General features: G+C 45.3%; 1 protein-coding gene across 7 annotated transcripts in view; it reads left to right on the plus strand.

Moving 5' to 3' along the window:
- The first annotated feature begins 949 nt into the window (after positions 1–949).
- SLX4IP (SLX4 interacting protein) overlaps positions 950–15,302 on the plus strand; it is a 210,919-nt gene continuing 196,566 nt past the window's right edge. For 2 of the 7 annotated variants that reach the window (XM_069547082.1, XM_069547084.1), the window contains exon 1: positions 950–2,019. The gene's annotated coding sequence lies outside the window, so the exon portion shown is untranslated. The remainder of the gene's footprint in view (positions 2,020–15,302) is intronic. The other 5 variants (XM_069547081.1, XM_069547083.1, XM_069547086.1 and 2 more) reach the window with 4 other exon arrangements.

The following is a 15,302-nucleotide window of genomic DNA, read 5'->3' on the forward strand; positions in this document are numbered from 1 at the left end:
CCAGGAGAGTTGTTCTCCCCAGCTGGAAGGAGATCCCCAACGAGCCCCCAAATGTTATACTCCGAGCCTGGATCTCCGAACCCACCAAGAGAACAAGTCCACCACAGTAATGCAAAGGCAAGAAGGGAATTTATTTCTAGCGCGCTACAGCCCAAGTCTCATCCAGCACAATGGAATCCGACAAGAGCCCCAAACAAAGGATTATGGCGGCTTATATACAGGCAGCTCTTTGTCTCAGTTACAGGGGTAGCTGGCGTTACATGATCGGCTAGGCAGGATGAGCGCACGTCCTGTCTCTTTCTGGTTGGTGTGTGTAGGAAGTCTTCCTAATTTGATCAAGGAATGTTTTGTTACGGAAACATAACTCAGGTCCTGGGCTTAGTGTACCTCACTAAGCTTGTCGTAGCCAGGGTTTGGCCCCTAACACTGCACACTCGGCGCTGTGCGCACAGCTACAGAGCACCCCGGCTCCTCCGCGTCCCTCCCGGCAGCCAAGAACCCAGCGCCGAGGCTGCAGGTTAAACGCAGTCTCTAAGGAGCCGGCCCCCCAGCCCCGCCCCCGGTCTCCTTCAGTGACCTTTCCGAGCGAGGACGAGGCACCGACGAGCCCCGGCCCCCATGCAGCCGGGCAGAGAGCCGGCTCCCCGCGGCGGCTCTGGCCTTCTCACCTGTCCGTCGGCCGCCGCCTGCAGCCCCCAAGGCCGCACCTCGCGCCGCCGCAGCTCCAGGAGATAGGCCCGCGCTGGGGACCGAGCATGCGCAGCCCGCGGCTTCTCCGTGCGTTGGTGACGCTCTAGGCCGGCGAAGCGGTGGCGGCGACCGGAAGACCGGGAGGCCCGCTGGGGACCGAGCATGCGCAGCCCGCGGCTTCTCCGGGCGTTGGTGACGCTCTCGGCCGGGGACGCGGTGGCGGCGACCGGAAGACCGGGGGCGGGCCTCGTCTGGTGTCAGTCTAGGCACGCGATCGGAAGTGGAAACGTTAAATGACGGGTCACACGGACTTGCTGAAGCACAGTGTCTGCCTTTCTGCCGGCGCTTAAGAGGCGCTCGTGGAATGGAAACGTGAGCAACCGCTCTCGGCGGGTGCCGGGCCTTCCGGCCTTGACCGATGGCGACGCGCCGGATCCCGCGGCCGCTCACCAGCCCCGGTCTCCCGGAGCGACCGCCCAGAAGACCCGGAGAGGAGGCGCCGCTGCGGCCGCTCCTGTGGAGCGGGGCGCGCGGGAGGCCCTCAGCGGCGCGGCGTCCGCCCCCTGTCCCCGCGGGGCCTTACGGGGTCGGAGGCCCCTGAGTGCGCTCGCCGGCCAGCTTATGTCCGTGCCGTCTCCCCTCCCGCTGATGCGTTCGAGGGCCAAGACGGCATTCTTCCTTTCAAAGAACTGTGAGAGAAGTTATGCTCATGGATGACGGTCTCGCAATGCACCCGCCATTGAGAAAGCCACCTTCATCTGCCAGCCCGTGTTTTCTATACTCGTTCCCCATCAAACACTCAGGAGACTTTTCCCCTTTTTGTGCTAGTAATTTTTAAGAAACATTCTGTGCCACAGAAATGCTGCGTTTTATTTTTCCCTCTCGATCGCCCTTCTCCCTAGCACAGCGGGAAACTGGCTTGTCACCGGCCAATCGAGCTCGCTGTGTTCGCGGTGTAGATAGAGGCCCTTCGCCGCCATGATTGTTTGGGCCCTCGTTGGAAGCCGCGAGACCTTGCACGGAGGACATTTTTGTTTTTGGAAGATCCCGCGCGCTCTTCCGGCCGTTAGCTGAGAGTTCGCCGCCATCTTAAGTCCTGGTTGTGGCTTCAAGCGGGCAGCGAAGCAACCCAGGCCATCTTGTGTTTGGGCGGCAGCAGGGATTCTCTGCGCGCCCGGGAAGCGGGAAGGAGGTCGGCACCCGAACACCCGAGCTTCCAAAGGCTGGCTTGTGAGCCTCTGGCCGCCTTTCTAGTCTGAGTTTGCACAGCCAGGTACCCTGGACAGTAACTAAACAAAAGCCCGACCCTAAACCCTGCCACCATCGTAGGTAAGAACTTGGAAATGCTGGGAACCTAAAGATGTTCCTTTCCTTGAACTCAGCTGTGAGCCTAGCTGTTTTCCCGCTTCGGTTATTTCCTTTGATTAGTGAACCTTTGTTAAATCCTTATGCCTGTGCTTCCTCCTCTCTGTTGTTTTAAACAGAAGGGTGCCGAAGCCTGGGCTTGACAGTGGAAGTTTTGGTCTGGGAAATTGTGATTATTTGGACGAAATGGAGTACATTGAATGGGCCAGCTGTTTATATCAAACATCTACATGTATGGAGAAGCCGATGGCACCCTACTCCAGTACTGTTGCCTGGAAAATCCCATGGATGGAGGAGCCTGGTGGGCTGCAGTCCATGGGGTCACGAAGAGTCGGACACGACTGAGCGTCTTCACTTTCACTTTTCACTTTCATGCATTGGAGAAGGCAGTGGCAACCCACTCCAGTGTTCTTGCCTGGAGAATCCCAGGGACGGAGGAGACTGGTGGTCTGCCGTCTATGGGGTCTCACAGAGTCGGACACGACTGAAGCGACTTAACAGCAGCAGCAGCAGATTCCCCTTCCCAGTTTTTGGTTTGTGACATAAATATACATTGTGTTTGTATATATATTCATTCATTTATTCAGTACATTTGTTGAGTACCTGGTACATTTGTTGAGTACTAGGTTGTAAGGATTCTGTTGTAAATGAAGACCACTATTTCATGGAGTTTCCATTCTGTCACTTTGAGAGCTACTAGGTTGGGCAAGTAACAGTGTTTTCTGGTTTTTAGACCTGCTATAATATACAAACAAGTATTCATTTGCTCCTTCGCCTATCTTCCCCCGCTCCTTTTTCCTCCTGGCCTAGGAATAAATCATACTGACACTTTATTTCTTGGACCCTGGATTTGTAGACGAACTGGTTAATTTTACAACCAATATTCAAGGTAATTAAGGCCTTGCTGCTCCAGTTGTGAACTGTGTATCAGCCGCTTGAGCATCACCTGGGAGCTTGTTGGAAACGCCGTTGACTCCACCCACAGGCCACTGAGTCAGAATCTGCCCTGAGAAGCTCACCTTAAGTTCATACAGCACTAACTGAGGGCCCGGACTAAAGACAAAGACTTTCTCTTTACAACTTGTGCTTCTGAAACAATATATGGTCAGTATAGTCCACGCTTTAAATGCAGTGGACATGTGGTTTTATATCCATCAGTTTAATGTCAAGATGCCAATTTAGCATTCTAAAAAGTTGAGAATTTGTCAGCCCCATATATTGCTACGTAACATTTGCTATGCAACACCTTTTGTCCTATGTGCATATTTTATTTTTAATTTGTTTGAAGTTGAACTGAAAATTCTGTATGTTTTCAGTAGTTCAATATCTACTTGGAAAACCTTGGAGCATAGTTTACCTTTTTTTGGCACCTTGCATTCTGTCATTTTAAAATAACAAATCTAAATCTAATGTATTCAGGGGTTCTCAGCTTTGGCTGTTTATGAAAAAAATCACTTGGGGTGGTTAAAAGTAAACAACAACCCAGATCAGTATCAGTAGAGTCTTGAGATCCTGTGGATGGAATTTAAGGAAGTTAAGGTATTTGAGAAATAACAAATGAGTTTTATATTTTTTGTGTTGCTGTTTGTTAGATTTTTCTCCTTCGTAGATTTACGTAAAATAATGATGAAGAGAGTTGGACTGGAAATGTGGTGAACTAGCTGCTTAGTAACCCATCAGCTTGCTGTTTATTGTGTGTCCTAAGCAAGTTATCCAGTCTTTCTGTTTTCCCTCCGTCCATCTAAATATTGATTGGGAAAAGAATGAAGGTCTTGCTATGTTCTATTCAGTCCCTTGTATGTGCTCCCAAATGCAGCGGATATTTATATTCCGTGCCTGTGAGGAAGAGAAGTATTTTGCAAGTGCGGCATTCACTGCTTCTGATCTTCCTACGCTGTATCTTGTGTAAGCTGGCAAGCAGAATGGGTCTGGAAATGAACTCCAGAGCCAGACTCTCTGGGTTCAAATCCCAGCTCCTCCGCTGCCAGCTTAAACTGATTACTTAACCCTTTCGTGCTTCAGTCTGTTGTTTAGGCGCTAAGGGGTGTCTGGCTCTTGCTTACCACATGGACGGTAGCCTGCAAGGTTGTCCATGGGGTTTCCCAGCAAGAATACTGGAGCAGGTTGCCATTTCCTTCTTTAGGGGATCTTCCCGACTCAGGGATCAAACCTGAGTCTCCTAAATTGGCAAGCAGATTCTTTACCACTGTGCCACTTGGGAAGCCCTATACCTTAGTTGCTTCATCTCAAAAATAGGGTTACTAGGAGGGTCAGATAAGTTAATACAAGAAAAGTGCTGAAAACAGTGCTTGGCACATGGTCATAGCTATGTAAATGTTAATTAGGTATTATTCAAATCTTAGGATTATTAAAGTTTTGTTCACACATTCAAATTACTAACGGGGAAAGGTATTGTAGTTTCATGACTTTTTAGGCCACATATCCATTTGGGAAAGAGGGTGACTTATTTTTTTATTTTTTTTTCTTATTGATTTTATTTTTTTTATTTTTTAAATTTTTATTTTTACTTTATTTTACTTTACAATACTGTATTGGTTTTGCCATACATTGACATGAATCCACCACGGGTGTACATGCGCTCCCAAACACGAACCCCCCTCCCACCTCCCTCCCCACAACATCTCTCCAGGTCATCCCCGTACACCAGCCCCAAGCATGCTGCATCCTGCATCAGACATAGACTGGCGATTCATTTCTTACATGTTAGTATACATGTTTCAATGCCATTCTCCCAAATCATCCCACCCTCTCCCTCTCCCTCTGAGTCCAAAAGTCCGCTCTACACAATTGGCTCCAGCCTCATCCATCTCATTAGAACTGATTCAAATGCATTCTTTTTAATGGCTGAGTAATACTCCATTGTGTATATGTACCACAGCTTATTCATTCGTCTGATGATGGACATCTAGGTTGTTTCCATGTCCTGGCTATTATAAACAGTGCTGCGATGAACACTGGGGTACATGTGTCTCTTTCAATTCTGGTTTCCTTGCTGTGTATGCCCAGCAGTGGGATTGCTGGGTCATAAGGCAGTTCTATTTGCAATTTTTTAAGGAATCTCCACACTGTTCTCCATAGTGGCTGTACTAATTTGCATAAGAGGGTGATTTAAATACAATATGCCGAGCCAGGAAGATGTGTGAGTGAGAGGTTTTTTTAATGATCTTTTTCTTTTCTCTGAATAGCTTTATGGAGGTATGATTGTCCTACAGTAAACAGCACAAACTTCAAGTATACTGTTTGATGGTGACTTACATGCATAGACCAATGAAATCAACACTTGAGTCAAGATAGTGAATGTACTCATCACCTCCCGAAAGTTTTCTCTTGTCCTTTTGTAAACCCTCTGGGCTTCTAGACAACTGCTGATCTGTTTTCTGTCACTCTTGCATTTCCCAGGATTCTATCTAAATGGAATCTCCATGTATGTGCTGTCTTGGGGGGTGGGGTAGCCTGGTTTTTTTTCACTCACTGTAATTGAGAGCCATCCTTGGCGCAAGTATCAGTGCTTCATTCCTTTGTGATTGCTATATTCAGCAACTGGTTAGGCTAATTTGTTTGCACATTTGCTAACTGAAGGGCATTTGGGTGGTTTTTATTTTCATAGTGGTCATTTTCACATTAGAAAAAAAAAAAAAAGTAATTATTTGGTGGGCAGGCCTTCCACATACAGAGAACCTAGGAGGTGCCAGTGGTAGACTGCGTTTGTTTGGGACTTTGTCTTTGACATTGTTTAGTTTATGCATTCACGTTTTCTGAATGAAACGTTATAGTTTTTTAAATGCCAAACATGTCACATATATCTCTTTTATTGAGATATAATTTATATATAACATAATAAATAGTTTCATATGTACAACACAATTGTTTGATATACGTATATATAGTTAAACAACTCAGGGGGTTAGGGGTGCTGACCCTCTGTGCTGTTGAAAACCTGCATACAACTTTACAGTGACAAGCGCCCAACTCAGCCCCCATCTGAGATTCCACATCTTTGAATTCAACCAACTGTGGATCATGTGATACTGTAGTATGTATTTATTGAGAGAAATCCAAGTGAAGTGGATTCTCATAGTTCAGACCTTGTTGTTCAAGGGTTATCTGTGTAATACAGTTTTATTAACTGGTCACCATGTGGTACATTCCCAGGGCTTACTTATTTCATAACTGGAAGCTTGTACCTTTTGACTCCCTTTACCCATTTCACCATCCCCTACCATCCCTTCCTCAACACCCCGCCCCCCGCCCCTGCCCCACCAATGACCACCACTATTTTCTCTGTGTCTGAGTTTGGTGTTTGTTTTGTTTTAGATTTCACAGAAAAGTGGATCATATTATATTTGTCTTTCACTGTCTTATTAGAAGAATGCCCATTCATGTTGTCGCAAAGAGCAGGATTTCCTTTCTTCATGACTGAATAGCATTCCATTATATAATGCACACACCGTAATTTCTTTCTCTATTCATCTATCATGGACACTTAGGATGTCTCCCCTGTCTCAACTATTGTGGTTAATGCTTCAGTGAACATGGAGGTGCAGGTTACCTTTTCAAGTTTGTGTTTTTCTTTTCTTCACATGAATATTGTGAAGTGGAATTGCCACATCACATGGTAGTTATATTTTTAATTATTTGAGGAACCTCCATACTGTTTTCTATGGTGGCTAACCAATTTAAATCCCCATCTACAGGACATAAGGGCTCCCCTTTTTTCACATCCTCACCAATACTCCAGTTCAGGTGCTCAGTCGTGTACGACTCTGCGACCCCTTTGACTGCAGCACACCAGGCTTCCCTGTCTGTCACCAACTCCCGGAGCTTGCTCAAACTCATGTCCATCGAGTCAGTGTGTTGTCCCCTTCTCTTCCTGCCTTCAGTCTTTCCCAGCATCAGGGTCTTTTCCAGTGAGTCAGTTCTTCACATCAGGTGGCCATCACCAACACTTATTTATTGTCTTTTTGATGATAGCTATTCTGACAAGTGTGAGATGACATCTCATTGTGATTTTGAGTTGCTTTTCTCTGGAGATTTGGAGGTGCTGAGTAGGCTGTCTGCGGTCATGTAAAAAGGTAGGATTTGAACGCATGTCAGTTTTACTAGAACTCGAGACCATGACTGCCTTGTGGGTCAGTGCCTGTTTCTGACAAAGTATTAAATAAAAATTAGATGCTGTTTTTTAGTGAAGCAACCACACAGGGCCAGGTGGGGTTTTCTGTGGGCCCCACAGGAAAGGGAGGCCCAGAACTTGGGTTAGATGACCACGTTAAGGGTATAGAGTGAACTGTGGACTTAATCTTGGTGGGCGATTTCAGTATATGACCTACATTTAAAGAAAAAGAAAAGGAAAAAAAAATTTTTTTTTTTGGTCACGTGCTTTATTTTCCTGTTGTTTCCGTTTGTTTTTTGTTTTTGTTTTCAAGTTCACGTTGGCATTCAGAATTATCATATGAATAATAGGAAAAGCTGGTTCACTACTTTTTTACATTGTAGTTACCTTTTCAAATTTTATCAAAGTTGTTGTCAGCAAGATCTTTACTCATCATTTTTCCTTGGTATTTTGTTAAAGTTTGTGATTCCTTCTTCATATTGTCCTTTTATGTGTGTGTGATAAAATGAGATTGGGGGAGTAGGGGCAACAGGTTACGAAATGATTTCTCATTCCTGAATTACAGTTGCTCCTTCATAAATTCTAGGGCCTTTGTTACTTTAAGACAATAGGAGAGAGCTTATTCTTGGTAGAGTTTGAATTCTGGAGATTAGAAGCCTAAAGCTAATTTCTGGTCTTTTAAATCTGGAGTAGGTGCTTTGGCTTGTGATGCAGACCAGCAATGCTCGATGGAAGACAAATGTGAATTTCAGAGTGCCTTGGATTTTCCCACAGAATAATCTAGAAGGTCACAAACTTTATTAGAGTTTATCTCTGCTTTGTATTTAAATGACAGGACAATTGTGATATTGTTTCATCTACTTCCATTCCCTCCCCAAATTAATTTTCTTAAGGATTTTAGGATCTTTCCCTCTCCACTAAAAACGCAGATGTTTACATATTTTTGGTGAGGTCAGATGCTATTGAAGACTTTTTGTGAAAGAATGCCTGTTTTCAGGTCAGAGAAAATGGGCTCAAGAATGCAGGGTAGAGGATGAGATGCTGTTTGTAAGACATATACTTTAACTTCTCAGTATGTTTATAAAAATTATATGCTTTGAGGTATTTGGAAAATTGATCTTTTTGGAGCTTGTTCTGAACTTCTTAAAAACAGCATGTAAAGGAAAAATTCCACTGTATGTAGACTCGAATGGGCAGCTCTGATAAAGCTTTTTAACATTTATGCTTTAAGCCCCAGGCCCTGAGCTTGCTGTTCCCTCCTGAAAGTAATGCTAGGAGCCTAGGAAGTAATTTTTTAAGGTGCGTGTTTGCTTTTTAACTGTGTGTGTGCACATTTATCTTTTAATGATCAGTAAAACAAGTCCAGAAAAACCTAAAGATATTTGCGGATTAATTAATGTAGAGGCTAATAATACCTTTTTCATTCAGATGAATGCAAGGATGTCAGTATTTTAAGGACAAAAACAGAAGTCACTGAAAACCTCACATTTATGACCTAAACTTCAACCAGGTATCTCCCTTAATGTTCAATACAAAACACTTCCATCTTTTCTTTACATTTATACGCATCTCAGCTCTCTCAACTTTGGCTGCATGATATATGTAACTTACGTGTTATTTGTGTATTGAGATAGGGCCAGAGTACCTTGACCTCGTGTTTAGAGGGTTTAATATGGAATTTGGGATTTGGAGACAGTAAAGATGTATTAGATTAATAGGTATAAATCTGAAACAGTAACACAGTCTTGTAGCCACTGATCTCAGTAACATCAGCAGACTCCAGTTAGCAGGCTTGACGCTTACCTTTGCCCTGCTCCAGGTTATCAGAGGGAATAAGAATGGCCCCTGTCCTCAGGAAGCTCTGGTCACCGGGAGGGGAGGGACTGAGGAGTGCCGGGGTCCAGCCCCGGTGGATCCAGGGAATTCGAAGGGTGGACGGCGTCAGCGTGGAAAGACTTGTTTATTTATTAAAGTAAGATTAGATTAAGAAACTATAGTGTAGTAAGAAGATTAAGTGGAGGAAGAGGGCTGAATAGCTTGGTTTACACGGAAGGCCAATAAAATTCCAGACAAGGAATTTGCACCATCTACGTTGGGCCACCGGCGCCCGCTTGAATATCTAAGGGTGCCTCGCCTTAAGCTCCCTTTCTCGCGGGTCTTAACAGCCGGGGCAAGTAAGTAGACCTGGCGAGCCTCCGCGCTCCAGGTGGAGATTCAGCCTGAAGTTAAAGAGCAGAGAGAGGGAAAGAGAGAGAAGAAGAAAGAGAGAGAGAGACACGGGGGGGAGCCAGAGCCCCAAGAAACCAGGCCGGGAGACTAGTTACAGTAGCTGGTCCAAGAAGCTGGCCCCATCCTTTATTGTTCAGAAGGCCTTTTATACTTTTTGATAAAACAGAGATCAATGGGAAACACAAGATTATGTAGCGTTGGCAGCTCAGGCTCTTTCTATACATCATTTTGTATACAAAAGGTCTCAGGTGATTCACATTATCTTCTGGCCAAGAGGCTTGTTAACACTTTTTGGCTCTTTTCCTTAATGAATGTTAATCTTGTTTCCCCTGAAGTGTTTTTCTTTAATCTACATCTCCTTAAAGCATTAACATTAAAGTTACATCTCTATAGAACAAAGGTGCAGTGGGATATAACAAAGAAGGTACTTAACTCAAAGATCTAATGTTGCTAACACAAGGTCTACTACTTGTTTTTCTAACTATATCTACAACTAAAGGATGTGAAAATTTGGCAGCAAATATTGACTCAACAAATGAAACCTTTAATCAGTCCTATTCTAAAGATTTTGACTCCTCGGAAGCTCCTACATTCCTAGGATGTTTTAAGCTTCCTGTGCCTCCTGCAGTCAGGAGGCCTCAAACAATCACATGCGCAGCTGTAGGAGTCCTGCAGGCAGGCTAGAAAGCCATCAGAGGGTTTTTTGGATTGAAACACTCTTTCAAATGCAGAAGACTAAAGCCCTGAATTGACTTTTTCCAGAAAATGTCAGAAGAGTGGAAAAGCAGAGCACAAAAGCCGGCAGATTTTTGTTGGGGTACATGCTTAGGAATTTCCAGAGAGGTCCCTGAAGTCTGAGCACGCCTTGCGTATGTCAGCTTCCTTCCTCATGACCTTGTCACGGGCGGGATTCCTCACACTGGCTTCCGGCAGAGGAGCAGAGTTAAGTGAGTGGAGGGGGTGTGGAAGGGGGAGCCCTAAAGGGCTCCCGGGGAGCAGGCGGCAGCTCCGTTGGGTTTCCGAGGATAACGCGATCTTAGGAAGAGAGGACCTTCTCTAGTGTGACAGGCATATGCACGTATATGTGCCGCCGGGATGTGCAGGCCCTGCGTGTTCAAGGTCACATGCCCGAGTTGGCTGTGGAGGCCTCGGAGCTGTGCGGGGGTGGTGGGGCTCATACCTGCTCCGGTTCCTGGCGTGACGGTTTCGAGGCTGGAGAGTGCCAGGATGGAGACCGGAGCTTCTTGGAGGGAGACCGGAGCTTCTTGGAGAGGCCCCGGCCCTTCAGGACGACCAGCTCTTCGGGGTCTGAGACCGCCTGGCATCCCGCCTGTGGTTTTCCCTCCCTGGGGAGGCAGACGGCCGTCTGCGGTGTCCTCGGTCCTGTCCCGGAAGACAGGCGCCGAGAGGAGAGAGCCCTGGCAAATGGCCTTTCTGTGTTTAGACTTCAGCCTCCTGGGGTTTCATAAAAGGGCAGTGACGGCCTTGCCCCGCACCGCCCCAGGGTGGTTGTCGAGGCAGCAGTAACGCCAGGGGTCAGTCAGAGACGCCCACCGGCGCCGCCACCCCGCCCGACTCGGGGAGGCTCGGCGGGGAGGCCGCTGGGCGCCCGGGCGCCTGCGTGTGGGCCTGCGCCTGCACCGGGACGAGTAGGCCGCCCTTGCTTTCTGCGCGTCTGACACACCCCTTCTCTGTTTGTGGTTCCACCACGCCCCCCTCCCCAACTGAAGTTTAATTTTTTCAACCTTTTTGTTTTGAACTAATTATAGATTTGCCCAAAATTGGCATAAAAGTACACGGAGTCCCCCGTACCCATCACCCAGCTTCCTTCAGTGGTGACATCTTTTGTGACTAGAGTGCAGCTGTTAAAACCAGAAAGCTGACATTGGTACAACCTCCAGAGCTTATGAGATGGAACCAGTTTAGATGCATTGTGTAGTTGTTTTTTCACGCGGTTCTGTTCCTATAACCAGCACCGCCAGCACGGTGTAGAAGTCCATTGCCAGAGCTTCCTTCTGCTACTTCCCCGTTCCTGACCCCAAGGGTGGCCTTCACGTCTATAATTTTGTTGTCTGAAGAATGTTATATGAGTGGGATCATGCATTCTATAACCTTTTCAGATTGTCTTTTTTCCCGCTGAGGATCATCCCCCTGAGATGATCCAGCCAAGCTGTGGCATGTGTCAGCGCTTCAGTTACGGTTGCTGAGTGATGTCCCATGGCACAGATAGGCAGGGTCTGTTTAACCACTCACCCACTGAAGGTCACCTGGGCTGTTTCCAGTTTTTGGCTGTTATGAATAAAGTCACTATGAACATTTGGCTACAAATTTTTATGTGAGCCTAGGTTTTCATTTTTCTGGGGTGAATTACCAGGAGTGCAAAGTTTAGATTATGTGGTAAGTACATGGTTAGTGTTGTAAGAAGCCGTCACCAATCTCTTTTCTAGAGTGGCTCTATGATCTTTACAGTCCTACCAGTGGTGTAGGAGAGATGCCTGTTCTCGGCATCTCCACCAGCATTTGGTATTATCTATTTTTTTTAAAAAATTTATGTTATCTCTTTTTTATTAGCCATTCTGGTAGGTATGTAGTGATGGCTCATGAAGTTGAGTGTCTTTTTTTTTTTTTATTGAAATATAGTCAGTGTATATGTATAGTCACTGTTATGTATAGTCAAGCCAACAAAGGTCTGTATAGTCAAGGCTACGGTCTTGCCAGTGGTCATGTACAGTTGTGAGAGCTGGACGATAAAAAAGGCAAGGTGCCAAAGAATTGATGCCTTCAAACTGTGGTGCTGGAGAAGACTCCTGAAAGTCCGTTGGACAGCAAGGAGATCAAACCAGTCAATCTTAAGGGAAATCAACCCTGAATCCATGTTGGAAGGACTGATGCTGAAGCTCCAGTACAGTTGGCACATTGGAAAAGTCCCTGATGCTGGGAAAGATTGAAGGCAAAGGAGAAGAGGGTGTCAGAGGATGAGATGGCTGGATGGCACAATGGATGTGAACTTGGGCAAATTTCAGGAGATGGTGAAGGACAGGGAGGCCTGGCGTGCTGAAGTCCATGGGGTCGGAAAGAGTTGGACACGACTGGATGACTGAACAACTGCTTTGTTAGTTTCAGGTGTACTATATAAACGATTCCTCATTTGCATACAGCATGAACTGATTCGAGCATCTTCCATGCTTGTTTACCATGTCTGTCCTCTACTGAGAGTTCTTTATATGTTCTAGTTTATAAGTTGTTTACTGGTTATGTGGATTGCAAATATTTTATTCCAGTCTGTAGAGAAGTTTTAATCTTAATACTGCCAAATCTAGCATTCTTTTTCTTTTTGGGTTATACTTCTTGTGTCTAGTTTAAAAATACCCTCCTTTCTCAGAGCTCATGAAAAACATTTTCTGAAAGCTGCGAACTTTTCACATTTGAGTTTGTAGCTCATCTGTAGTTGATTTTTATGTACTGTGTGAAGTAATGGTCCAGCTTTCTTTTTTTCCAAGTAGACAAACAGTTGTTGGACCACAGTTTGTCAAATGAATAGTCTCCTTATCTCCCACTGATGTGCAGCACTGCTGCCATCACCCTTTCCCTGAGCCCAGGGCTTGTTTCTGGTCTGTGGAATCTGTTCCTTCAGCCTTTCCCCTTTGCTTTCCCCTTTGATTGTTTCCCCTTTGCCAGCACATTATTTGATTTACTCTGGCACTGTGGTGGTTTTGCAGTATCTGGTAAGACCGACTCCCTTCATTGTTTTTCTTTTTTTTTTTGTTTTCCTTCTCTCATGTATCTTAGTCCTTTTTGTTCTTCTTCAGATTCCCTGTTCAGGATTGTGGCTAGGTGCATTAAGTTTGAAAAACAATGTGATGAGGTCTGGCACATGTCTTATTAAATTCATCTCTAGATATTTTAAATCTGTGGAATTCTAGTATGATGATATTTTCAGAAATCTACATCTTCTGCTTGTTTCAAAGAAATTGCTTTTAAGATTCATCAGTAAGCATGTTTGCTCCTTTTTTTTTTTGTAGGTGCTTTTCTTAACTTGTTTCTGTTCTGAGATTTCTAGTGTTTTCCTTTTTTTTTTCTTCTATTAAAATGATCATGTGCTTTTATTCTGCTTTAGTTTTTAAGTATAGTAATTGTTCTAGTATTAAACTGACCTTGCACTCCTTGGATAAACCTCACTTGATTCTGAAGTATTTTTTTTAATATATTGCTTCTGTTTGTTTAGGATTTTCGCGTCTAAGTTCAGGCATAGAACTGGCTGTGATTTTCCCTTTCATAGCCTGCCCTTGCCCAGTTTCACTCTCCGGGCTTCATAGGGTGAGTTGCATGGTGGGAGGGACTCCCTTTCACCCTCTTCTCTGGAATCATATGTACATTTTGGCAGTATTTGTTCCTGGAAGAGCTGCTGGATTTTGGATCACAGAGGTTTAGAGAAGGAAGAGACCTTAGAGGTCAGCCTGTCCAACAGCATTGTTCTCCTGAAGCAGAAAGAATTAAATGCTGAGGCTCTAGCCCAGAAGGCCTGGTCCACTGTCTCAGGACTCAGCAGCCTCCTCATTGTAGAAGCCCTAATCCTGACGTAAAGGTAACAGCCATTTTATTACCTGAGACGGAGGGCACAAAGCCTTCACATCAGAGTCCACACAAATTCATAGGGGAACTTGAGAATCATCCCATCACTATGGCAAACTGGTCCCCTAGGTTTCTAGCATCATCGGATTAAGTCAAAGAACCGAGAGGGGAAAGGGAGCCTTGGGCAGCACTCGTGGAGAGCTGTGGGGAACAGGCAGAGGCTTCCCTGGCTCCACTGTGAGCAGCTCTGTAGGAACAACTCAGCAGCCCTTTGTGATGACAGGTGATAATTTTCACCTGGAATAGCAAAGAAATATTCACTGTATGGTGCTTTTTATGGAAGTCAATGAAGATTCAGTGTATTTGGGGGAAATTTCCCAGAAACAGCAAACATAAAATATTGTCAGCTCCTGTTTCAGGAATATTTCTTCCTCCAGCAGACTTTGTTGAGCACCTTCTAACTTTGATAACCTGCTCTTTCCAGGATGGGTAAGTGTGCTTTCATCCATGTTTGAAGTTAGCACATTGGTTGGGTTCGATTCATGCCTCAGCTGCTCCTGTAGTTCATTTCTAGCCCCTCTGCATAGTGCTGTGGTGAGGCAGAGGATGTGTGCCTTATCTAAAGGACCTCAGCAGGTGTGCAGGCTCAAGGTCTACACAGCTGCTGTCCAGATGCGTTATGCGCTTTATCTTGGTGCCCTGTCACATACCATGATGGTAATTAAATCGATTCAGACAACATTTGCCTTAGCTATGCAGTCCTTTCCTCCCTTCCCCGCACCCCCCACCTCTTCTGTCTCTTACCTTTCCCTCTATTTCTCTTTCTTTGATGAGCAGGAGAGAACCACCCTCCTGCAGCCTTGTTTGAAGCTGTGCTCTGTGTTGGGAACGTCTGCCTTGGCCACGGGAGCGAGGACACACTTGCCTTGGCAGCCCACTTAGCCTTTGACCTCGCAGTTCTGCAGGGGGCAGATGATGCTCGATAGCTCTCAGTGAGATGACCTGACTCTTCTGCCCTTGATCTTCAGCTGTGAGACCCTGGCCTGATCCCCCAAGTTCTTGTTCAGGGAATAGATGTCAGGCGTGGGAATAGATGGTCTGTAAGGGTGTCTTGTAGTCCTAAAATTGTTAGTTTTTTGAGATTGCAAACACCGTAGGAACAAGTGAAAAAAAAAATTGCATTGAGAGGCAGAATGCCACATGGTATTAAAAATGGGTTAAAAATAAAATTAAATTATACAGTTGCTTTTTATTTATTTATTTTTTTGCATGCAGTCTGTTTTATACTAGGGATCATATTATTTCATATAAAAAT

Source organism: Ovis canadensis, chromosome 13 (assembly GCF_042477335.2).
Source record: "Ovis canadensis isolate MfBH-ARS-UI-01 breed Bighorn chromosome 13, ARS-UI_OviCan_v2, whole genome shotgun sequence".
In the NCBI taxonomy this organism is placed as follows: Eukaryota; Metazoa; Chordata; class Mammalia; order Artiodactyla; family Bovidae; genus Ovis; species Ovis canadensis.